General features: G+C 42.9%; 1 long non-coding RNA gene across 1 annotated transcript; it reads right to left on the bottom strand.

Annotated features, from left to right (window-relative positions):
- Positions 1 to 19971: 19971 nt before the first annotated feature.
- On the bottom strand, positions 19972 to 22052 carry LOC309358298. The gene is made up of 2 exons (XR_014163426.1): positions 21933 to 22052; positions 19972 to 20222 (listed from the first exon to the last, which is right to left on the bottom strand). It is a non-coding gene; the product is annotated as an uncharacterized lncRNA (long non-coding RNA).
- Between the last annotated feature and the right edge of the window lie 4657 nt (positions 22053 to 26709).

Here is a 26709-nt window from a genome sequence, read left to right as displayed (position 1 = left end):
TTCTGACTGGTGTAGCAGGACGGGTCTCCTGCTGGCTGACCCAAGGGCGGACACTTCAGTGGGAAACTCCACAGGATTTGCTGAGACTGCCCCACCGCGAGGTCTAAAGATCGCTGATGAAACCATTTGATTTATATGTCCGGCCGGGTCTTCAATCAAATCCGGGCCATTTTTGGATGTAGGTGGAACACTCCCCTGGCCTGGTGCTATCGAAGATACTGGGGATGCTTGGCGTACTGGTACCGTTTGTATGTCGGGTCTATGCCGCTCAGGGGAATATGAGGACTCCAGTTCCGGCATTGATGGATTAGTTGGTAAGGAATTGTTTTGGTGGAAGGAACTCTGGGCTACACTCTTCAGTGGGGAACTCTTGGGGGGTGAGTCAAAGTTTATCAAGAGTAGAGATGGGGGGCCTACTTGTGAGACGAAACCTGGATCTGCCAAGCATCGGTGGGCTTTGCCCTCAAGTGGGGGAGGCATGGGTTTAGGAACTGGACTAAGGTAAGGAAGACTTCCTGCTTCCTTAAAACACGGCACCGAAGAGCTGGCAGGATTATCCTGAGAAGTGAGCAGGACTTTTCCGTTCTTCTGGACATGTATGAGCTGATGATTAAGTACTTCTAGTCTATCAATTATTTCTTGTTGTTCCCTCGGTGGGAGGTCGCCAAAGGTGGCTAAAAGCTCTCTTTCCTCCGGCGGGGTCAGAAGATTACTTGCGGCAGTAGGTTTCTTTAGAGCTCGTGGGGGCGTATAGTAAGTCCAGTTTCGGTGCGGATGGATATCCTCCGGGAGAGGAGGCTCGATGTCCCGAGGTGCTCCCGACCTCTCCGCCAGAGTCCGCTCCTTGCCGTGCCCGGCGAGTAAAAGGGGGTGGATCTTACTATCCATAAAAACTCTTGTTGGGGTGATATCGTACCTAGCCAAGAGTGATTTCTGCCTGATGATAGCTGAAGGGATCCTTGGAGAGTAAAACGCAAGCATCACTTTCTGTGGCCTGAAGTGCTGGTTCAAAGGTAATACTGCAATGAGATCACATTGTGTGGTTTCTATGTTTAGGAGATTGCTTAGATGCTTTTTGACCCCATCCAGAGTGAGCCACCTTGCTGACCCTGCTCCAATGTTTAGGCAGATTTTCTTAGGTTGCAGGGACAATGCTTGATGTTTCAGTGCAGGGTTTGGTCTATATTTAGGTATCACACTTCCTTTTTTGGTTGAGGATAAGGTTCTCCGGAACTTCAATTCCCCCGTATCTACCGATGGCTTAGGCTTTGACCAGAGGTTATCAATTTTCTGTTCGAGGTTACATAGCTGGGAGGATAGCACATCAATCTTCTTGAATATGCAATTAAGGGTTCTGACCACAAGATGGAGATGTTCATGTTGTTCTTGTCTTGCGCAGTCCTCAGTTCCGGTGTTTTGTACCACCTTCAGTGGGACACTCCTTCCTCCTCCAAGCTTGCCGTTTGCAGTTTTAATCTGAGGTGAAAATAATTCCTCTGGTGTTGACGTTGTTTCTGGGGACATTAGAGGGTAAAAACGGTTCTGGGTTTTCACCCTATAGCAGTGTTCTGTGGGGTCACTCCATTTGCCAGACACGGGGGGGTCGGTTTTTGATTGTTTGGCTCTTGGGGAGGGCAAAGCCTCGTCACAGTCTCTTAGGCGTTTGCCTTGACCCATCGTTATGAGTCGTTTAAAATGAGTCGTTTAAAATGAGTCGTTTAAAATAGCAGTGGTTAAAAGGTGATAAAAAGTCATAGAAATAGCAATACAGCTGAATGTGAGCTGGCGGGAAACCAGTGAGTCGAAGGCTGCTTCCAAGGCTCTATTTCCCCCCAAATATGATGTCTCTTTGTTATCTTAACTAATATGTGCATTTATAGGCACACTTTACCCTCGTATATGCATTTTTGTATAGTTTACTTCTCTGGAAAAAGAAAACTCGGAGAAGTGCAAATTTGGAAAGATCATTGTGTTCTGGTTTTCATCTTGTTAGATGAAAGTTAGATAAGTTCACCTTTAAATGTGAACTGAATAAAATTTCTTCCCCCATTCCTTGCTTACAATCAACGTGCACATAAATAAATTCTTCTTTCTTCTCACTTCCATTAATATGTCTCCTTTGTGAGTTCATTTTATAACTTTCCCCCCTAAAAGTAGCCACCTCCATGTGCCTTTTCTTTCTATTCTTCTTCTTTCTGGTAGAATGGAAGTTGAGGTGGAGAGAAATCAATGGAAGCAACCACAGGGCTTGTGAATAATATGCTGGCACTGAAGAATAAGAAATTGTGTGCCATAGAAAGGAAGAAACCTTGGTAAGAGCATCAATTGTGATTTCAAGTTTCAAGGGGGGTGCAACCTTCACCCATATAAAACTGTGCACAATATGTTCATAATGTTTTATTTGTCCTGGGGGTGGGGGAAGGGATGCATTGCTTGGTGAGAAATCAGCATTGAAAAATTATCCAGTAACTCAGAACCTTTTCCCAGTAGTGATGTACGGAAGTGAGAGCTGGACCATAAAGAAGGCTGATCGCCGAAGAATTGATGCTTTTGAATTCTGGTGCTGGAGGAGACTCTTGAGAGTCCCATGGACTGCAGGAAGATCAAACCTCTCCATTCTTAAGGAAATCAGCCCTGATTGCTCACTGGAAGGACAGATCCTGAAGCTGAGACTCCAATACTTTCGCCACCTCATGAGAAGAGAAGAGAAGACTCCCTGGAAAGGACCCTGATGTTGGGAAAGATGGAGGGCACAAGGAGAAGGGGACAACAGAGAACGAGATGGTTGGATAATGTTCTCGAAGCTACCAGCATGAGTTTGACTAAACTGCGGGAGGCAGTGGAAGACAGAAATGTCTGGCGTGCTCTGGTCCATGGGGTCACGAAGAGTAGGAAATGACTAAACGACTAAACAACAACAACAAGAATAACCTGAAAGCTGCCTTACTGGTGCCTGCCTAATGTCAGTGGACAGGGAGTTCCAAAATGCTGGTTGAGAACAAATATTCTGTGGCACTTTTAAAGGTGTCAGTTCCACTGACTGAAGTGGTTGAATGGACTTACCATTCGTCACAACAGGAAATTTCAAGGCACTTCTCCCATTGATCACAATATATCCTTAGCCGTTTGGCATGTTACATTCCCGTTAATGGTACAGTGAGTGAATAACAGGGTGACCTATTGTTTTTCCTCCCCCAATACAGAACTTGGCTCTAACTCCCATGGCAGTTAAGTTCAATCGGCACGAGGGCATAAGAAATAACAATAAGCTTTTATCTGAGAAATCTATAAAGCTAAATCCAGTGAACGCAGAATGTAACAAAATATTAGTTTAACTGCCTGTTTACAGCCCCTCCATAAAATGGAAAAAATAGTCTATAAAAAAGATTCTGAAGCAACACTCCATAGAATGGAGGAGCATGCTTATTGTTTGACCAGACGCTGTAAATTTAATGCAGTTACATTGTTGCCACCCAGAGTTTTATTGATTATATATTTTTACTCAGATGCTTATCCAGAAATTTATTGTGTCAGTTTCCAGTTTTATCTTTTTAAACTGTGATTTCTAGGAAAATGCTATTAATGAACTGTTATTAGAAAACTAAAAGGGGATTGAGGAAGGGCAGAAAGGAATGCAATATGTTTTAGAACACAACCACTACCTAGAAACACAAGCTACCAAGAGCCAGTTTAAATGGTGTGCTGTGTGCACGAAGCACAAGCAAGATGAGGCTTCTGCATAGCCTGGTGGCATGTTCAAAGAGTTCTTAATCCATGCAGGTTGGGCTCAAGAACAAAATTGATGCCTGGCCAACTCATCATTAGATGAATCTGAAGCCCTTGCTGTTCTATTTCCAAACAGGTTTTTAAGGACAATTGTGAATATTTTCTTTAAAACTTGCACAACATTTTTTGATGTAAAAGCTAATGGTCAGGAGACTTTCAAGTGAACCCAGGTTGTAAGTTCCTATGAGGTTCTCCAATGGTTGCTTGCCTCTCTTCCATTGTCACTTTCAAAGAGTGATTTCAGTTGCCCAAGACTGGCAAGCTATTGTGTGTGCCTTCTGCCATTTTGCATGTTCAAAGCATGTCCCACTATGACAGGTCTTGATGTACAGGTGGTCTAACTTGAGAGCTCTTGGAAGCACTTGTATGATCAGGAAGTAGAAGCTGGTAAGGTCCGGGCACAGACTAAAGACACTTGGTGTGTGTTTGTGACTGGCGATTGGTGGCACCTGACACATGATAAAAAGAGCCTGGCAGCTTAAGGGCAGAGGCTAATGGATGTGGGAGGAACCTTTGCTCAGTGGTAGAGCATGAACTTTGCATGTAAAATATTATTTATTTATTATATTTAACAACATTTATATACCACATAAGTGGTTGGCAATACACAGTCTTTTAAAAAGTCATTCAAAAGTACCAATAAAAACAAGCGTTAAAAACAAGTTACATAAAAAAATTAAACATTAAATAAAGTCAGTAATTATAGAACGCTTATTAAAACCACTTATCAAGCTTACGTGTTGCATGCCTGAGCAGACTTGCCGAAGCAAAAAGTTTTTTAACAGGCACTGAGAGAGCCCACTGAAGCCATCTGCCTGATATCCATGGGCAGCAAGTTCTGAAGTGTAGCTGCTGCTTCACTAAAGGACTGATTTCATGCAAGTGCAGATTGAACATTACTGTATGTGGTTCTTGCCAAAGTGCCAGTTCTGTGGATCTAAGTGGTGGAGTAGGCTCATATGGGGTGATCCTTCAGATTCCAGGTAAATAGAAATGGACAAATCTGTGGATTTTTGCTGCCTTCAGTTTGTCATTATTTGAATTATAAGTCAAGTGTACCAAATTTCCACATTGGTTTATGATTTTTTTCATGTCCTTATAAAAATTCATCAGCATTTTAGTGTGCATTTATCCTAATACAGTGGTACCTCGCAAGACGAATGCCTCGTAAGACAAAAAACTCCCAAGACGAAAGAGTTTTTCGTTTTTTGAGTTGCTTCGCAAGACGAATTTCCCTATGGGCTTGCTTTGCAAGACGTCTTGCAAGTTTGTTTCCTTTTTCTTAAAACCGTTAATACCCAGGGTGCATTGCTTGAAGAGGTGCAGTTGCGACTTGACTTCGAGGAGCAACTCATAGGACGCGGTGTGGTAGCCTTTTTTGAGGTTTTTGAAGACTTTGGTGATCCGTGCTTCGCAATACGAAAAATTCGCAAGACGAAAAAACTCGCAGAACGAATTAATTTCATCTTGCGAGGTACCACTGTACACACATTTTTACAAGCAATTTTTCTAATACGATTTTTTCATTAATATACACAGTTTTTATTACACTTTGGTCTAATATGCATGGGGTTTTTTTGTTGGAGAGCTGCATTGTAAAGTTCAGAAAAGTAAAAATGTCAATTATTTGGGTTTCTGATACCTAAAAGATCATCTCATCTCTTATAGACCCAATTGATCACTGTGCTCTATGAGATGAGGGCATCCTTGTTAAAGCTGTAAGTTTAATGCACATAAAATGCTGTGTTTGAATGCAGTGTGGGTGCCACAACATTAAAGTCCAAATTCCTACATCGTGCAGAATGGATCTTGTGCAAGGTACAAAAGATAAACATTACAAAATAACAAAGTAATACATTGTGAATCAAGCAGTGAGGTTCTCTCACTTGGATAAAAATCTTAACAGTTGCTCTTTCCTAAATTACTGTACCAGGTGGAGGGAACAGTGGAAACTCACTCTAGAGCCACAGTAATGAAAGAGCAGGGTGGATTATTTAAAAGTGTATCCAGAGCAAGGAGCAAGTCACAAGAGTGTAGCATCAGTACCATCCTGGGAGCTGGTAGGAGCAATAGACCTTTCAGCTCCACTTTTATTTATTTACTCATGCCTTTGCTATACCACTTAATATATTTTTTAAAAAATCTCTAAGGGCTGCACAGAAAACAACATAAACACAAATGTTTAAAAATGCATTTGCATATGCAAACATTATGTTAAAATAAATTACTTATAAACATAAAGGTAAAGGGACCCCTGACCATTAGGTCCAGTCGTGACTGACTCTGGGGTTGCGGCACTCATCTCGCTTTACTGGCCGAGGGAGCCGGCGTACAGCTTCCGGGTCATGTGGCCAGCATGACTAAGCCGCTTCTGGTGAACCAGAGCAGTGCACGGAAATGCCGTTTACCTTCCTGCCGGAGCGGTACCTATTTATCTACTTGCACTTTGACATGCTTTAGAACTGCTAAATATAGTCCAATCTAAATTCCTTCCCTTTCTCATACACCTCTCTTCTCAACTTCTTAGGTGTACCCATTTACCAGGTTTTTAAGTGTAGCTTATGCAAATACTTTATGTGTTTCTCTGAACAGAACCTTTTTTGGTATAATCACAACAATATTGAGAAAAAAATATAGTAAATATTCAAGTTTTGTTCCCCTTCACCCCAAAGAATTTGCTTATAGCCCACCTTCATAATAATTACTTACCACCTTCATAATAATTTTATGCATAGAATAGGAGAGATTTTGCTATAGAATGCAAATTTTATGCATAAATGAGTTTTGGTGCACATTTGGGAAATACGTTACAGCTAAAGTGAGGCTTTTTCTCTGTGAAATCCTGAAACAAAAACTTATCTAACCTGAGTGTCTCTCCTGATCCATCCTACCGTGCTTTGGAAAGATTTTGCCCATTGTATTGCTTCCTCCAGTGCCCTTTGGACCTCCCTGCTGAGTAGCACAAGTCAAAAAATTGGTGTTTCAGGAGTCTGGTTTCTGCATTGATATGGCGTGTCTCCTGCAAAATGTGCTGGAGGAGCTCGGCCTTCTCAAATAGTCAGAGATCCTCTGTCATTTCACTACATCCCTCAGGCCATGTACATTCCAAGTGATCACTCACATAGTCGTCATTTCAACTTTTGATAAACACATACAGTCATACCTCTGGTTGTGAAGGTGATCCATGTGGGAGGCACGTTCGCAACCCGCAGCGTTCACAGCCTGAAGCGCTGTGTCTGTGCACGCACATGACGCAATTCGGCACTTCTGCACATGCACGTGGCGTGATTTTGTTTTTCTGTGCATGCACTGAAACCCGGAAGTATCCCATTCTGGTACTTCTGGGTTCGGCGCAGTCTGCAACCCGAAAACACGCAACCCGCAGCGTTTGTAACCCAAGGTATGAGTATACATCATTAGTCTTCAGAATTCCAGTGTAGTCACCAGAACGTGTCCTCCCTACCTTTCCAGCTCCCTCACCCCCATCCACCTAACTAGAACACTTCCCACACTCCTTTCTGGTTCCCAACAAGCCACCCGACACCCCATACCTCAACTTCCTTCTTGTCCACAGTAATGACCTCTGAAATGCAGAGGCACCTGTGGTATAAATCTATAGAACTCCTGCTGAAACTGGGCTGTATTTCCTTTATAGTTTAGAAACTACATGTGTGGGTATTTATGCTAAGGTTGTCCAGATCAAAGTCTCTTTCACGCTCTCATGGTGCACCTTAATTTTATACTAAGCCTACCATCAAAAGCCATGCAACAACATCCAAACATGAGAGCTAGAGAAAGAACAATACTACACAAACTTCTATTCCTCCTTAGTATTAAAACATCTATGTATCACCCTCCTTATTTTTCTATAAAATGAAGGTTGCATAATTCATGGAGGGTAAGGTGAAGCTGGAGGCTATACAGATTTTGGCTGACGTTTCTTGCATGGTGGCAGTACTGTCTTCCAATCTTCCCAGAAGTTCATAGAATCTTCCATTTCCACAGCCTTTATTTCTTCTTCTCCCAAGGGAAGTTTAATCTTTAAAAGGGTCATTTCTTTTTTTCAAGAATGCATGCCATCCACTTCTGCAATCAGAGCAAACATGAAACCAGGCTTCAGAAGCTAGTCTGTGGCAGGTTTAAATTCCTGTCTTCTTCTGGGGGTCTTAATGCTCAGGTCCTGTAGAAATATAATGGGCTGCCCTTTATGTTTGATTCCCCCCCTTGCTCTCAGTGCTTTGAATAGTTTATATTTTATAGCAACGTTGTTGAATGTTACAATATTGCCATATGTCAGAGCTTTCTATGGGTTCTCTCAAGGTCAAGGTGGGGCAATTCAGTCAAGTAACAACTCCATCCACCAATAATCAAAAGTCAATTAAAACAGTTTTCTTCCACTTCATTTAGACTACACCCTAAGATCCCTTCTGTTTCCCCCATTCGCCTCATCATCCACCTTGATAATGAATTATCTCTGCATTTTTACTAATGTTTTTTTCTGGTCTGTTTGGTATATTCCCATATCAAATGCCTCCACCACTGTTTTCTCCATGTCTGTGACTCAGGGACGTCAGACATATTTTAGCTAAATACTGGGAGAAGCTTACTAATAGTAAAAATAGCACAAGGGTGCATGGGAGCAAACAGCCTGGGGGTGGGAGGGATTGGGCTCTCCTTTGCTGGAGGCACTGAAGTTGAGGCTACAGGCCATATATTATGGATGCTGAAGTTTGAGGTTATCACTGTGGTAGCTGGTGCCCAGCATAAGGCAAAGAGGCCAGTAGTAGGCAGACAGAAAGCCATTGACTGGTGAAACTAATTAAAGTTTTGGCCACATCCTCTTGCTGAATTCTTCAGGGGCAACACTGAGGCTAAAGAGGAGGAAGCTGACAGTAAGTGCCAACTCCTTGACTGGTTGGAAGGTGGGGGGTGGCTATGGGGAAGGCTGAGGTTGGAGGGGCAGGGTCCCATTTGCCTTTATGGATCAGCCTCTGCTGGGATATCTGCACTGAGTAGAGGGCTAGACTAGCCGATCTCCAAGGTCTCTCCTAACTTACAGATTGTATGATTTATAAATTGAGTGTATATAGCCAAGAGATTAAACCAACAAGACATTTCCCATCGGAATTTTAAAAGAGCTTCAGATTAAAATGACTTTCAATCACAGATGTAGTTGATTGGTTCTGAGCTGATGACAACTTAGCAAAGAATGACTCTCTGTTCCAGAACTCTCTCCAGAGTCCAACTTATATCATTTGTGGTTTGAAACTCTGAACTGCTTGTCAGCGTTTGGCAGAAGATTTAGACGACTCTGACACAATTTATGATCACCTCTTCCTCTCTCTTGCTCTGGGAAATACAATTATTTCAGGAACTCTTCTGCAGTCCAGACTTCTGGAAATGGCCATTTTCTTTCCATTTTAGGATGTGAAGATAAGAAAGCAAGAAAAAAAATGTTTCAGTTAGGAACACCAGAGCAGAAGGACACCAGGATATTGAAAAGCTTAAAGCTTTGCATGACTAATGACTACCTCTTATGGAGCAGAGAACACTTTCTACATTTGAAATAGGACAAAAAAAAATCTAATACTGGATAATCATATCATATGGGATGCCCAAGGAGAAAATTACTAAGCAACAGTGATTGAATTATATGAAGAGGTTTTGCTATTGTAGGCAAGAGGATCATTACAAAAAAAGTGGTTTCTCCATTTTCCAGCCTATTTTAGCATAGCAGCAGTTCACACCTTTGCTGCCACAAGCAGAGCTTAGTGCTAACACACCATCATTTACATCCCTTGCAAGTGTGGCATGGCCCCACAAGTTTGGCTGCCAACAGGGATGGGGAACACATGAGCCACAATATGCTCTTTTACTAGAGCTCCCCTCATCTCTGACCATTGGCCATACTTCATGGAACTGATTGGAGTTGGAGTCCAGCAACATCTAGAGGGTCACAAATTCCCTTTCCCTCTCATACATCATCATCATCATCATCATCATCATCATCATTAAAAACAACTTTTTTAAAATACAGAAAACAAACAACCCCCACAAGAAATGTCAAGAAATGTGGTGTACACATCAAGAAATGTGTACACACATAATGTAATTGATGCAGTCAGATGTTAAGCAGGTTCCCACAACCTCCCTTTCAGTCCAAAACTCAATTAGTCACACTGAATAAGAGGAGAATTGAACAAAATGTTGGATGCAAAAAGCAAACGATTCCATGCACTGAGTTCTTAACATTTTATTTGGACCCTAGCTATGCAGCATTCACACACTTGTGATCTGAGGCCTGGAAGAAAGCCTCATGGACAGTTCTTTTCAAATTGTGAATCCTATCGCCCAGTGTCCTGTGCCACTACATCTGATGAAGAAATTGCAGGCTGAGCAGACAGTTGCCACTTGATCAGCATTATAAGGACTGCCAGTTGACACAGCACTTGATCAAGGGACCAATGTAGGAAACATGGCTCCAAAAAGGCTAAACTCCAAGACCTGCTCTTAACTTCAAACATGCTCTTTATGGCATTATTTGACTGCTTGCATGTCCTCAACACTCCCTCATAGTTGCTTGTGCCTGGAATCTCTTTACCTATTTGGACTTGGCTAATTGCTTCTTATCATCTATCTCTATCATCTATCTAGCTATCATCTATCTATCTATCTATCTATATCTATCTATCTATCTATCTATCTATCTATCTATCTATCTATCTATCTATCATCTATCTATCTATCTATCTATCTATCTATCTATCTATCTATCATCTATCTATCTATCATCTATCTATCTCTATCTATCTATCTATCTATCTATCTATCTATCTATCTATCTATCTATCTATCTATCTATCATCTATCTATCTATCTATCTATCTATCTATCTATCTATCTATCTATCTATCATCTCTATCTATCTATCTATCATCCATCTATCTATCATCTATCTATCATCATCATCATCTATCTATCTATCTATCTATCTATCTATCTATCATCTATCATCTATCATCTATCATCTATCATCTATCATCTATCATCTATCTATCTATCATCTATCTATCTATCTATCATCTATCTATCTATCATCTATCTATCTATCTATCTATCTATCTATCTATCTATCTATCATCTATCTATCATCTATCTATCATCTATCATCTATCTATCTCTAAATCTATCTATCACCTATCTATCTGTCTATCCTAAGCTGCAACTTAGGGAACATGGAGGGTTGTTGTATCTCAACGAGCCTAATCTAAAGACTCAGGGTCTTCATGAGATGGGTAAAACTCCAGGTCAAGGGGCTGGAACCAAGGAACCAGGTTGCTTTGTGCTTGGCTCAAAAGTTTCTGATACAGTCATACCTTGGAAGCTGAACAGGATCCATTTCAGAAGTCCATTCGACTTCCAAAATGTTCGGAAGCCAAAGCTCAGCTTCTGATTGGCTGCAGGAAGCTCCTGCAACCAATTGGAAGCCATGGAAGCCCCATCAGATGTTTGGCTTCCAAAAATAGTTTGCAAACTGGAACAGTCACTTCCGGATTTGTAGAGTTCTGGAGCCAAAACGCTCGAGAACTAAGCTGTTCAAAAACCAAGGTATGACTGTATTTCCTTTATCTCATAAAACATGGGAAGTTACCTTATGTGGTCAGACTCAACCATATAGTTTAATACTGTCTACTATGATTGGAAGTGGTTCTTCAGTGACTGAGGCAAAGGTCTTCCAAATCACTTGCAAGTTGAGCTTTTAAACCTGATCCTTTAAATTGGAGGTGCCAGGTGTGATGGAGCAGCCTGTAGCCTGCATAGTGAAAAGGAGCAGAGATAAGCAAATCAGCTAACCAAGCCTATTCTCCTTTGGTCTTCATCACTGCCACCAAGTGGATATCTTTATTCACTGACTGCCTCTACTAAACAGCCCACTAACCTCTCAAACTTATGCAATGGCCCAACCAACTTTCTGCACTGGGTAATGTAGTAAGGTACGGGGTGGCTAGAATGCCACAAAGTTAACCTAAAATCCTTACTTTTGCTAAAGGTTTTTTTGAAGGCAGCAATTTAAATAATCACATGAAAGCCTCCAAACCCAATGTCAGTGCCCCAAACTGAATCACCCTGCAACAATTTTATCACAGGTGGCACTGTGGTCTAAACCAGTGTTTCCCAACCGGTGTTCCGCGGCACACTAGTGCCGTGGGAGACGTTGCCTTGTGTGCTGTGGGAGGGAGGCGGGCAGGAAGCAGCCTTTCCCGAGGTGCGCAGGCCGAGTGGCGGCCAGCGAGGGGCGGGCAGGAAGCAGCCGGGCAGCGGAGCTCCTCCCGGGCCGGACGGGGAGGGGCTGCGGGGACTCGCCCCGGCGCCCCGTCCGCGCCTCCAGGTGAGGCGGGTGGCCGGAGGGCTCGGCTGCCCTGACCGACCCAGTCGCCAGTTCCCGCTTGGCCCTTCCCGGAGGAGCGCCTCCCCTCGCGGAAAGACTTCCTCGGGAGTAAGCCCCACCCGCCGCCACTGGAGTTGCTGCCGGGAGGAGGCGGCTTTCCCCTCGGCGGGGCGGGGTGCGCTTGGCGACGAGGAGGCGGCCCCCCGCTTCTCTTCAGGCGCGCTGCTCTTCGCTCCGGGACCAGAGGAGTGAGGTGCGCGGCAGCGGCGGGCGAGGTTGCGCCGGGTGGAGTCCGGGCGACCCGGGGCTGCTCCGAAGAGGCGGCTCTGCCGGGCGAGGTAACTCTTGGGAGCGGAGCCTGGCGCTTCTCAAGCCACACTTGCTAATTTATGAGCAGCCACATTAAAATAAATCCCCGGCGCGTCTTTTCGGGTGCCCTCCGCTCTCCATTTTCACTCCCCCGTTGGATTCCCCTCTCCCAGCGCAGAACCAGAAAAGTTGACATTTCTTCCCTCTCACCCTCGCCTTTTGTGGAAACCTCCCTTAGCGGGGTTGCTGTCTGAACAGACAATTGTTCCGATTTCATTTTGAACAGTAACTTTAAAATTAATGTGCCTTTTCCAAAATCTTTGGCTCCGAGGCGGTTAGTTCATTTTGGCATGCGGAGTGACCTGCTTATTTATTGGCGGCCGTGAGGGTAAGGATAAACGGGGAAACCTACCTTCCCCCCATTCCAGCTTTCCCCTGGCAGTGCCCACTTCTTGCACTGAGAATTTGCCCTTGTTTTGGAAACTCTTTGCAGTAGCCGCACTTGGGCAACAACATTTTCTAATGGTGGTGTGCCTCGAGATTTTTTTCATGAAACAAGTGTGCCTTTGCCCAAAAAAGGTTGGGAAACACTGGTCTAAACCACAGAGCTTAGGATTTGCTGATCAGAAGGTCGGCGATTTGAATCCCCGCGACGGGGTGAGCTCCCATTGATCGGTCCCTGCTCCTGCCAACCTAGCAGCTCGAAAGCACGTCAAAGTGCAAATAGATAAATAGGTACCGCTCTGGCGGGAAGGTAAACAGTGTTTCTGTGCACTGCTCTGGTCTACCAGAAGTGGCTTAGTCATGCTGGCCACAGGACCTGGAAGCTGTACACTGGCTCCCTCGGCCAATAAAGTGAGATGGGCACTGCAACCCCAGAGTTGTACACGACTGGACCTAATGGTCAGGGGTCCCTTCACCTTTACCTCAAAACCCAATGTCAGTGCCCCAAACCGAATCTCCCTCCAACAATTTTATCTGAGATCTATTTATGCAATTAATTATTTGTGTGACTGACATGTCATCTAATTTTGTCACAGAGAGGTAGTAGCTAAGACAGCTTAGCAAGATTAGTACTGTTCTAGCCTTGGCCCATTATTCAATAAAAAGCAGAGGAACCAGCATGGTGCTTTCCATACTTTGGATTATGACTCGCATCATACCTGACCACTGGCCCTGACCAACATCTGGCTCATCCTGATACATAGTTTTACTCTCAAAAGATCTGCATTTGTTTGCTGAAGCTGAAACCCTTAAAAGCATGCTTGAGAAATTCATATTTTCTGAAACTTAATGGAAGAAGTCTGTGACTCTTGGGCAAAGTTCCAGAGGCAATATCTAAGAAAAATCACCTTCCTCTAGGTGGTCTATTTCAAACTTCAATGGGTTAACATGAGAGCTCCTGGCAACTGGTTTTATCTAAGGAGTGTTCTTCCTTTGTTTCCTTGTTCAGTTCTGCTGATGTAATATCCCCCATAAATCGAAAGATAAGAGCTGGGTACAGTATGTCCTTTTGATAAATTTACTGTGATTCCTTGGAGGGGAACAGAAAGAGAGAGAGAGAATAAAAACTAGCATTTCACAGCTGCATGGTTACAATATTTGCAGGCTGCTCTCAAAATAAGAAGAGACATTATATCTCAGGTGGTGATTAAGGACTTGGGGGCAGGGGGAGTCTTCTACAGCAGCTGGTGCTGCTTGGTGTCCCATCTTTGTAGCTCATTATCCCAAGTTGAACTCCTGCATTGCTAAGTGCTGCATGTTGCACTACATGAGAGGAACCCTGCATTGGTAAGTGTTGTGTATTGCACTTTACATAAGAAGAGCCCTGCATTGCTAAGTGTTGTGTGCTACGCAGGGGTAACAGGGCACAAATCAGACCTGCAAATAAATTAAGTTCTACACAACATATATTGCAAACAAATTAAGTTGTAGTCCAGAGTTAAATCCGTGTTGGAGGTGTTGCAGAAGTAAGGGAAAGCCTCTCCTCCTTCCAGAGGGGAGGAGTTGTGAGCAGGAGCCATTTCCCGCATTGGCAGGGGACTTTCCGGCCCCTGCTCAGCTGTTGTGGCTGCTGATCCGCACCTCCCAGCAGCCAACCAATTGGGCAGAGGCTTGGGGGCGGGCTTTAGCTGCTCAAATGCAGCCGCGGCAGCACTTCCCTCTCATTGCGCTCCTGGGTTATGTCGGATCACCCACCCACCCTCCCTTTAGTTCATTGCTTTGTTTTTGACCTTGCCATGGATTTGTGGTTGGTCACCTTGGTTGCCCAAGGGGCCTGGTAGGAATTTTTATCCAGCTGGCAAATTGGCACCAGCCACTTGGTTTTTTACCTACCTCATAGCAAATCGTCACAACTTTTCGGGTATTGACAGTTAGGCATTGGAATATGTTGGTGTGTTGGAGGGCAGGTGTGGACATTGCCTACCCCTCCACTTTATGGGTATTCCATTCAAGGAATCCGGCGGTCATGGATCCTGTCCAACACCATTGCTGGTGACTAGGGCCATGGCACGACCCCCGGTGACATCAGGGGGAGCTTACAGTTGTATTTGCATCAACAGGCTCCTCCTACTGGTGGTTAACCCTTGATAAACTCACCCCTTCCTGAGGGGGTGGAGTCACACTCTATGGTTTTATCCAGTGCCTAAGCCAATACCACTCACATGCTGTAATCAATAAAGTTGTGGCCTTCTTTAGCCTATTAACCTAATATACTGCGCCCTTGTGTCTTTCTTATCCTCAAGCGGGTGGTGGGTCCTCGACTCACAAGTATGAGGCAGCTACTATTTTTTTTTTCTTCATGTGTTGTTCACTAGGTAGTAAGTTGCAGTAGGCTTTGGAAGACTAGGATTCAAATTCCCACTCAGGCATGAAGCTCACTGGGTGATACTGGTCCAGTCAGTCTAACTTTCCTTACAGAATTGTTGTGAGGATAATGTGGAGAGGGAGACAATCCTTGAGTTTCTTGGAGGAAGAGAGGCATATAAATTTCTTCTTCTTCTTCTTCTTCTTCTTCTTCTTCGTCATCTTTGTCATCTTCATCTTCTTCATCTTCTTCTGGTGTTCTGGAAGGAACAACTGACATCACTAGTCCCTTCCATGGGCCTGCAGTATAAAAGCTCTTCAAGATTAGCTTGTTTGATTACTCTTACCATGTTGCAGAAAACAGAAGGGACCATCCCAAACATGCTATTAAAAAGTCTTTAATGCAATCATCCAAGAATAACCCAACATATTTCAACCTAGCAAAACACCATATTGTCACTAGAGAAATGGATTTGTTTATGTTTTTTGCAGACATAATATGGGTGCAGGGGAGAGGGGAAGTTTCACACATCTTCACCTTTATTTGTTATTCTCTTTTCAGTAAGTACAATTAGTTTATCCCCACACTGGTGGTTAACAATAGAAATAAACCCCAAGAAACTATTTGTATTTTTCACACATCTCTTCTCACCCCAATCCATACTGTGTCTTCCAGGGCTGACAATCAGCAGTCCCTGGATATCCAGACTGCAAGGACAAATAGACTTAATTGATGAATGAGTCTCTGCTTTGCTGATATGACCTCCCATCTATCAGGCAGGTGATCACACAGCAGGCAAAGCCAAAGGACTAATATTCACCATTGCTCGTGTGTGTGTGCTCATCTGATAATTCTCAGTTGCTCTTTGCAATTCTTCCAAAAGTTCCCCTCAAACCAAAATGCTTCCCAGATTTTGGATTTCCAAGTTATGGTCCTGTATTAGAAATGAAGCTAATAATAACATAAGAAGAGACCTACTGGATTCAGCCAGTGATCCATCTAGTGAACATGCTGTTCTCACAATAGCTAACCAGATGCCTATGGGAAGCCTGCAAGCAGGACGTGAGTGCAACAGCGTACTCCCAACTTGTTATCCCCAGCAACTGGTATTCAGAGACATACCGCCCCTGAAAGTAGGGGCAGAACATAGTCACCATGGCTAGTAGACACTGACAGCCTTATGTTAATGATGCGTGCGCACACACACACACACACACAAACACACTTGCCACAGAGGTGCTGTGCATAGAGCTGCTTGCAGCTTTCAGTTCTTTCACTTCATTCATTATTTCCCCCCACCTCAAAGATTACTGCTACACATATTTACATTGACTACAAAAAAACAAACAAAAGGAAAAAGCAAGCTTGATGTTTTTGTACACATGACAGCCTCATTATTCTATTCCTATGTGGTGTTTTACTAATACAGTGGTACCTTGGGTTACAGACGCTTCAGGTTACAGACTCCACTAACCCAGAAATAGTACCTCGAGTTAAGAACTTTGCTTCAGGATGAGAACAGAAATCGTGCCGTGGTGCCAGCAGGAGGCCCCATTAGCTAAAGTGGTGCTTCAGGTTAAGAACAGTTTTAGGTTAAGAACGGACCTCCAGAACAAATTAAATTCTTAATGCGAGGTACCACTGTATACAAGAATGCCCATGTTCAGCATTAAAACATCACCCAAAATAGCACTTTTCTTGGCCTTAGCCTGATCGGTAGTGGGGGTGGGGGGTGGGGAGGAAGGACAATGGAGACTCTGGGCCAAAGTTGACAGAGGTCATAGTCTGAAACTGGGGTGCCAACATGAATAATATATATATATATATATATATATATATATATATATATATATATATATATATATTGGGGGGAGGAGGTAAACCCCACCCCACATAATCGATCACATGACATAGCACATGCATACCATTTGAATGGCAGTGTCCATAACCTTTTGGGGGAGGCAGCCCCCTCAAATATTTTATTGTTATGGCCAAAGGGACTTCGGCCCCTATGGGTTGGCTTCTATGGAGCCATGTAAATCTTCTCTTCCCAGAACTAGCAATGTTTGCTAGGTTTTGTGACTCCCACCTTTCTGCCCTAAAGTGAGCAGTGTAAGTGCCATTTCGTCCCCATTTTCAGGGTACACTACAGCTGCTGCTGAGGAGACTGTGGTCTTTGGGTTCACAGCCTTTATCTATCAGATGAGTTTATGGTCCGTGTGTGTGTGTTTTATTCACTCTGTTTCATTCTCTCTCTCTCACTCTCATTTGAAAAACACCAAATATCAATTTGTTTCCACCTTGTATATTTTGGGAGTTCAAGTACTGCTCAGTATGCTGCTGACCTTTTTAGTATTCCATATTTTGATTATCCACCCATTTCCCTCTTTCCTGCAGGCACTTTGGGTCTATGAACACAGTAAACAGGCAGGATATGCTCAACCTAATAAATAGGTTGTAACAGTGCAACAGAACTATAACCATAATTTACAATATATGATGCATCCAAATGTTTCAGCTCTCAGTTTTTGTTACCAACTTGCCAAATGGGAAGAAAGCTGAGAGAGAATAGATCAGACAGTGTCAGTATTGGGCAAAGGCGGGGACAAAGGGAGGGAGAATTTTCACTAGGACTGATATATTGTAAGGAGGTACTTGGAGAAATGAAATGTAAGTGCATAGCTGCATATTCACATCACAGGTCTTGCCAAATAGATTTTGCTGCCTAAGACAGACAATATGCTTCCCCTCACAACTCCATATACAAAAGCTAAGTGGGCTGGTAGTTTGACTCTTATTTCAACTGTGGTGATGAGATGACATTCTCCACCACACCTGAGGCAGCAGGTTTTATTGGGGGGGGGCAGAAGAGGCCACGTGGCAACAAAGATGAATGGTAGGGGATTCGAGATAAATAGGTAAGGGTTGTTCCTGCTGCTTCTGAGCATCTTCACCAAGACAGTTATCTTACTCTGCCTTAATGAGTTTCAGTTGTATGTTTTGATTGGTTGGTTCCACATGTGCCCATGTTTTGCATGCTACACTTCCCCCCCCCTTGAAATCTGATGGATTGTTGAACGATTTCAGATCCACATTTTGAAACTGTTGGGTTTGTTGGTCAAATAGCTACTAAAAATACCGTATTTTTCGCTCTAAGACGCACCAGACCACAAGACGTACTTAGTTTTTGAAGGAGGAAAACAAGAAAAAAAATTCTGAATCTCAGAAGCCAGAACAGCAAGAGGGATCGCTGCGCAGTGAAAGCAGAAACCCCTCTTGTTGTTCTGGCTTCTGGGATAGCTGCGCAGCCTGCATTTGCTCCATAAGACGCACACATTTCTCCTTAATTTTTAGGAGGGAAAAAGTGAATCTTATGGAGCAAAAAATATGGTAATTTCACATGGAATGGTTATAGTTCCAAGGCTACAGGAATCAACATCTGAGCATGTACAAAGATGGTGGTGGTGATTTCTACTTAGTCATGCTGAATGTTTGTGCGCACAAGCTACAAATTAACTTGTAATCAAACTGAATTTAAATTATGAGAATATTACAGTTCACTTGAGAGAGATTCAGGCTCAGCGCACATCAAATTCAACCTCCAAACTCACCAAGTAGGAGATTTGATGACAGGAATCACTTTGTGACTTAAGAGTTAACTTGAGTTAATTCTGTTAGTGTTAAAGTCAACTAGCCAAGAAGCGGCTAGTTCTACATTTTGTGTAATACATTTTAATTACATTTTTATTCCATCTGGAGGACATATTTTTCATGTCTTTTATTAAGACTCAAAACAACCCAGTGGGCTAGGCTAACAGATAGTCACTTCTAGCTACTAGCCAGCCATAAAGGATACTAGCAATGCTGGCTATGCTCTACCTCCACAGTTAGAGTCAGTAATGTTTCTGAATACCAGCTGCTGGAAAGCACATGAGGGAAGAGTGTTCTTGTTCTTAAATCCTGCTTGTAAGTTTACCACTGGCATCCATTTGGCTGCTATGAGAGCAGGATGCTTGGCTAAATGGGACATTAGCCTGAGCCAGCAGGCTCTGCTTGTATTCTAATGGCCATCACAAAATCACCCAGAAATCTTTGAGGCTGAAGCAAGGATTGCTTTGTACATCTTTCAAGCCTGGGTCCAATGGTTGCATTCAGTGCTAGTTCTACTCAGAGCAGACACATTGAAATTAATGGACATGACTAATTTAGGTACATTAATTTCAATGGATCTACTCCAAGTAGAACTTAGTTGGATACAACAACATCGCTCTAATCACTACCCCACACCAGTGCAGTAATGAATGAAACACCTGCAAGACCAGACCAAATCATCAACACAAGAGATGCAGCAATGTCTTACAGTGGCTTACATTGGGGATGATGCGGGCTTGTTATTCTAAGCAGGTTGCCCTATTTCATTTCATTTTGTTGTTAGAATAATCTAGTGTACCAGAAAAGCTCAAAGGCACTTCCCACATATTCATCCTTTAAAGATCAGCTTTATCTCTTCCCTTTGCCTCTGGTTAATTCTTTTCTGTCTTCACAAAAGGATGCCTTATTGCACCTGCAGCATCATATTTGCAGTCAACAACACAAACAGCTCTTTTACTTGTAAAATTCATTTGCCGCCATCCCCGTCTTTGTTTGCATCTGTGCAATTATCTCCCCTGCCCCGGCACATAGACACATTTTTATTTTATTTTTTGGTCATCAAATACTCAGACTGGTAAAAGTGTGCCAAAGTATTCTTTGATCCAGGGGAAACAAAGCAGGCACCCCTTCCTGTGGTGCTGAGTGGGTGGCTCTGGAGTCATCCATGTCAGTAAAGTATAAAAGCTGCAGGGGGGTGGAATCTTCTTTGTAGGAATATTTCATCCAATCATTACCCAAAGGCTGTGGCTTTTGTAGAACTAAATCTCTGTGGGGTCTCTAAAGTAGAAACAAAAATCTTTGTGTGACTAAAGGCTAAAACAAAACTGCACACTTCAAATTGAATCAACAGTGAAGCTACCTTTATTCCCCCTCTTACGTTTGTAACAGACATGGGATGTCATGTGGGAACTATTGTCTTAGATTTTCCTTGGCAGTGAGAGTCAAGTCTTGGCATGATTTGACCTTAAATACAATGCTCTTTTAGCATTTTCATACCCACCTTTAACCCCAATCTGCACTATGGGACCCCTTTAAAATGAGTGCTATATACTGCTATGAACTTCCTTTTTCCATAGGTTTTGTTTCCTTTGGTTTGAAGTGCATTGCATATTATATCAGGAGCAGCAGCAGCAGCAGCAGGAGCGTACAATAAGAACAGCAAAAACAAAAACACAAAAGAGCAGATACATTTAAAATAAAACCAAACAAAAACAGTGTGAAGTAGACATTCATGAAAAACCAACACATTATACTTGACTTGGCAGCTAATTGGCAGCTGATGCAGTGCCTTTAACATTGGTCTCATGTGTCCATGGTAGGAAACCTCACATAGCAACCTAGCCACTTCATTCTCTGCCAGCTGCAGCTTCCAAGCCAAATATAAGGATATCCCCACATAATGTGTATTGCAATAAACCCATCTTGTTGCTATCAGCACATGGCTCTCAGTTGCTAGGCTATCCCTGTTAGTCACTGCTGGAAGGCCATCCAAAGATGATAATTGGTCTCCTTGTCATTATGGTTGCCTAGCGCTTCAGTGATAGAGATGGATTCACAATCACCTCAATACTATGTACCTATCCCTTCAGAGGGAGTGCAGTCTAAGACAGGTTAATCTAAAACTGGTTAATTCCGTAGCTCCCAGATTTAGGAACAACATACTCAACATGCATTCAACATCAGTTGTGATGTCTGCCTCTGCGGTCTCCAGCTCAGAAACACTAGTAGAACCCATTCTCTCTGATGGAGCTGGTGACTGTTAAGAGTAAATTAAGCCACTTTAAACAAGGAGGCATATTTTTGAAATGATGAGGCATTAAAAATGAGGCTTCTCTCATTGAAGGCAGAACTGGCAACTCATACAAAAGTGCAGCTCCTATTTAAAGCTTGTCCAGCAGGAAGTAAACGGCATTTCCGTGCACTGCTCTGGTTCACCAGAAACAGCTTAGTCATGTCGGCCACATGACACGGAAACTTTTCACCGGCTCCCTTGGCCAGTAAAGAGAGATGAGAGCCCCAACCCCAGAGTCATCCGCAACTGGGCCTAATGGTCAGAGGTCCCTTTACCTTTACTTGATATTTATTGGTGCTGAAATAACGTTTGAGGTCTGCTCTTGGCCTAAGCCCTGCATGGAACTCTCCAGGGTGCTGGATGCATTTCCTTAGGTAAAGGTAAAGGGACCCCTAGCCGTTAGCTCCAGTCGTGACCGACTCTGGGGTTGCGGTGCTCATATCACTTTATTGGCCGAGGGAGCTGGCGTACGGCTTCCAGGTCATGTGGCCAGCATGACTAAGTCACTTCTGGCAAACCAGAGCAGTGCACGGAAACACCGTTTACCTTCCCGCCGGAGCGGTATCTATTTATCTACTTGCACTTTGACGTGCTTTTGAACTGCTAGGTTGGCTGGAGCAGGGACCGAGCAACGGGAGCTCACCCCGTCTAAGCCCTGCATGGAACTAGACAGAGTGCTGGATGCATTTCCTTACCAGAATGCTAAACCTTTGCCCTCCTTCGCTTTGAATCTCTCTGATTGTCATAACTGTCAAATTGCTGCAACTGTTGTTTAGAACCAAACATAGAATCATGCTCATAGTGGTGAACCACAGTTTTCCATCACATCTGAATCCAACCACTGTTATTTAATTCCATTGTGTTTTCAGATGGGACCAATCACCCACTAAAGTGTTAAGAGTGAACTCTAACTATGACAACTCTTCTAGAATCCCTAGCTTGGGATTCCAAATAAATGGCAGTATTCCATCAATGCATTGATGGAAATGAGTTATTTTATCTCCCAAATTATTGTTGGCTGTTACCCTGTTTGATTAAATGCTTAGTTAGGTTCATTTATCCAAATAAAGTAATTGCTTACCATTTTTCCAATCATGTATTTGGTTCCCTTGAGGCTCAGACTAACATCTACTCCACATTAGGAGTGTTGCTGCAGTCTGATGGCCTCCCAGTGGACCTTAGCACTCTGATTATTTTTTAATGAGAAAATCAGCAAAATGACAATCACCAAACAAATATAAGTAATGCTAGTAATACACATAAATGTCACAACTGTTTCTAGAAGTTTCTGTAGAGCTATCAGAAGTCTGCAGGAGCATCGGAGTGACACTTGCACCATAAATCTGATTGCAAATAATGCTTATCTGAAGAGCCTTTACTCTATGGGTAACAATCTCTTTCTTAAACCTAAGATTTCCCTTAGTATATTACACACGACAGCTCATACAGTGAAAGCTTATATTTAGTTGATCTTAAAGGTGCCACTGGAATTATTAAAAAAGATTATTTCATCTTTCATCTTGTTATTTATTATGACTGAGATTTGCCTGTAACAAATGTGCCGGGACGCCACAGAGGCAAGGCCACCCTGCAGTGCTTCTCCATTACTTGTAGCTGCCACCACCCACCGCCCACTACCAATTCACCCAAGATTTGGGCAATACTGTTGCAGAATATTCCTGCAAAGTCCAAGTAGAGTGCATCTTAAATGGCCTGAGGTGGTGGCTCTCCTACTGGTCCCGCCTTGGCATACAGCTGAGGTGAAACACATCATGGGAGTGGGATCAGTGTGGCCCTTCAGATGTTGCTGGACTGCAACTCCCATCATCCCTGACCATTGGCCATGTTGCATGGGCTTTCTGAGAAATGGACTTAGAAAGCCTTCTTATATATCATCCATGATGCACACTGCAGTTGACAGGATGTGCTTGTGTGCTTGTTGCCCCACTGGTAGGCTTGGTCCACAAGTCAGTGATGTGTTTGCAAATTTTAGCTGAATTCAGACAACACTGTATTCAATTTCCCAATATTTCTATATCTGTTAATTTTTGCATTTTATGTGATTTTCCACACAATTTAAACACTACTTATGGAAATCTAGCAGAATCTAGTGAAAATTTAGTGCTCATTTCCATGTAAATTGCTTCCAGATAAATCCATTTGCAACCCTGTTAACCCAGAAAATCATGGGAGTATTGTGCTGTAATTGCACCACAGTTTTAGATAATAGAAAAATAAAAATCAGGTGTGCTTGAAGCACCAATAATTCTGTGTGATAATTGTGCTTGACCCAGATCTCACTCACTTATTCGTGTGTGTTTTGTTTTTCGAAAGGTGGGGACACTGAGTTTCCAAGTTGCTCTTAGCCATGGCTTGGGAAAATCTCTCTGTTTCTTATTTTCAGATCTTCAGTTTAGCTATCCACATGCCCACATCAGCTTGATTAAAAAAAGTTTTTCTGAAACTGTATCAACATTTTGGTGTGAATTTCTCCAAATATATTTGTTTTTGCATGCAATATTACCTAATAGATTTTTTTTTTGAAAAAGCAATTTCCACTAATATATGCATTGTTATGCACACCTAGTATATGCATTTTTGTACACTTTATTTGACAGGGAAAAATGGTTTGCAAAATTCAGAGAAGTGTGAATTTCAAAGGATGGCTGTGTTTCAGTTTGCTTATTGCTTCAAAAAGTGCAAATTAGGTAGGTTTGCTTATAAAAGCAAACTGAATTGAATTTATTCCCCATCCTTAGCTTGACTGTTGACTTAAATGCTTGGCCTCTGCCTGCCTGCCTCCCTTCCTGCCTCCCTACCCTCCTTTAGAGACCAGGAAGACCATTCACCCCTCACTGCAGGAGACAATAGGGATCATTATTTTCACAATTAATCTCTGCTAGCCACCATTGCTGTCATTGCTGCATTAGAGACATCCTCTTGTATTAATTTTGACTGATTTACTATTTGTTTGAAGAGATACCTCACAGGCTGAGAAAACATTATCCTTTCAGCTTAGGGAGAAATACGTTTATCAGCATTTTGGGGAGAATGCAGCTTTTCCATGTTTAAAAGAGGTGTGCTTTCTCCGTTATTTATCATCCTGCTGACTGCTATGCTGCATGTGAAACAATCTAAGACCCACATACATTCTCTACATCCAAGGGAAATTTGCTGCTGGACAAAGACAATTCAAAATTTCCTCCATTATATTTTTTACATTTATGACAATGGTTCCTATTCCTTGAAAGCATAACCCATTGTCAGTAATATACAATAAGGAATATTATACAGTGACAGCACATAATTCAGCTAGAAATTAACTTTCCAGATCCTCTGAGTGTGAAGCACCATTTGCTTCACCAAGTGAATAGCTCTGAGATTTGAAATTTATTTCTCCATGCCCCTTCTCTACTCTAATTTTCACTCTGCAAAGAAATGGGATTGCTTAAAAAGAAGAGATGACTAAATGCACTTCAAACTAATTGTTTAGGAGATTAGGGTATACCATTCCTCAGGTGCCGGATGGAAGCCAAGCAAGATGGAAAGCTTATTATGAATACCCTTGTCCCATAGAGCTGAACACTGTTCGCCGTGCATTATCTTCACACTCTATTTAACTTGGGTTTTTTTCCCTGTTGCACATCCCCAAAACTCAGTCTAAAACTTGGGTGGGAAACCTGTGACCCTTCAGGTGTTGCTAGATTACAATTCTCATCCCATCTAGGGTTGTGCTAGCTCAAGCTGATGGGAGTGGGCATCCCACTTCTTGAGGGCTACAGGTTCCCACTCCTGAGCTAATGATTAACCAGGTTTCTCTAGCTAGGCAGGTGTGAGGGCACATTCACACCATACCTCTAAATCACTATAACACCACTTTAAACAGGCATGGCTTCCTCCAAAGAACTGTGGGAGCTGTAGTTTCTTAAGGGTGCAGAGAGTTGTTAGGAAACCCTCCCCTCCCTTCACAGAGCTATGATTCCAAGAGTTCCTTATGAAGAGGTATTGATTCTTAAACCAACCTGAAATTGTAGCTCTGGGAGCAGAATAGGGGGTCTTTTAACAACAGCTCCCACGATTCTTTTAGGGAAGCCATGGCTGTTTAAAGATGTATCATAGTACTTTAATTGTATTGTGTAAAGGTGGTGTAAGTTTGTCAAACCTGGATCATAACCCAGATGAAACCACCTGGGAACTAGTGATGTATTGATCAGTCTACTTCCATCAAGTTCAGCTTGGCATTAATACCCATAGGTTACAATCCTATACACAAAGTGCACCTGTACCCATGCCTACTCTGAAGTAAGTACTATTTAATTCAGTGGGGCTTACTCTTAGGCAAGAGGGGTTAGGATTGCATCCTTCTCTGAGAGGAAGTCCCATTGAACACTATGGAGCTATACTTCTGTTTAGGCATGCAGGGTTAGTCTTGATGAAGCTCTCATTGACAGATGTAAACTATGCAACCAGATTGCCCAAATAAACAAATTTCATTGGATATCTCTGTTCTTATATTTGCTTAATGCTAACATTTTATGATTGCTGTACCACATTCAGATCTAACCCTCTATTATCCCTGAGAATTTTGCCATTGGAAAGTGTGGGGTGGTACTGACTTTCCAAATTAATCTCAGGCATGAGTTGTAGTAGAAACTAATTATTTGGGGCTATATGTTATGCACAGATGCTGCCACCCCAATCCACTCCATGGCCTTGAGCTGCAATCAGGCCAGTTTGCCTTTTGCCCTCTGGATTCATCTCTCAAACAATATGGGAGTTGGGGCTAAGGATTTTTAAAAGATTTACAAACCCTTAAAATGTGGGGATGCATGGCACCATGTAGAATCAGAGCCTCCTGCTTAAAAGCTGCTAAGTGAGGATCCAGTCCTGCATAGTGCTGTTTCACAAGCTGCTTTCCTGGAGGAAAACCACTTGAGAAGCACCACTCACACCACACAGGGCGAGCATTTATGCTGTGGGATGGGACATCAGGTAGAAAGGAGAGCCGTGGTGTTGGACCTACTTTCTGCCAGGAAGACGCAGACAGCAGTCAGGTAGGACTCAGCCTTTTTCATGACCTGTCTTGCCTCTCCTTCCTGTTGGCAGTCAAAGATTCCTCTGGGCCAACCCACTCCAACTTGCAGCAATCCTTTGCTGCTTGTACCCCATACATCCTAATGATAGCTGTGTGCATTGGCCACATGATTTGACTTATACCCTTATACCTGTAGCTAAGGGTCTGCCTTGCATCCCTGTCTGCCTTGGAGTCACTCTATGTTTTCCCATTTGAATCATTTGGGACTCAATTAGATCTGTTAAAAGGGAAGCTCTGTGCCCACCCCCTATTTACTACAATTGTGAATCAAAAAATGTCTATAACAATGCTTCCCTTTCCCCAGAAATGGATGAAATTTGCATCCCTCCCAAGTGGATTAACCTCAACCCAAATGCAAGAAGATGCACCCAAAGTTT

Source organism: Podarcis melisellensis (assembly GCF_964234715.1).
Source record: "Podarcis melisellensis genome assembly, chromosome: 15".
In the NCBI taxonomy this organism is placed as follows: Eukaryota; Metazoa; Chordata; class Lepidosauria; order Squamata; family Lacertidae; genus Podarcis; species Podarcis melisellensis.
The sequence above is the reverse complement of the archived record's forward strand: the minus strand, read 5'-3'. Positions and strand labels throughout refer to the sequence as shown.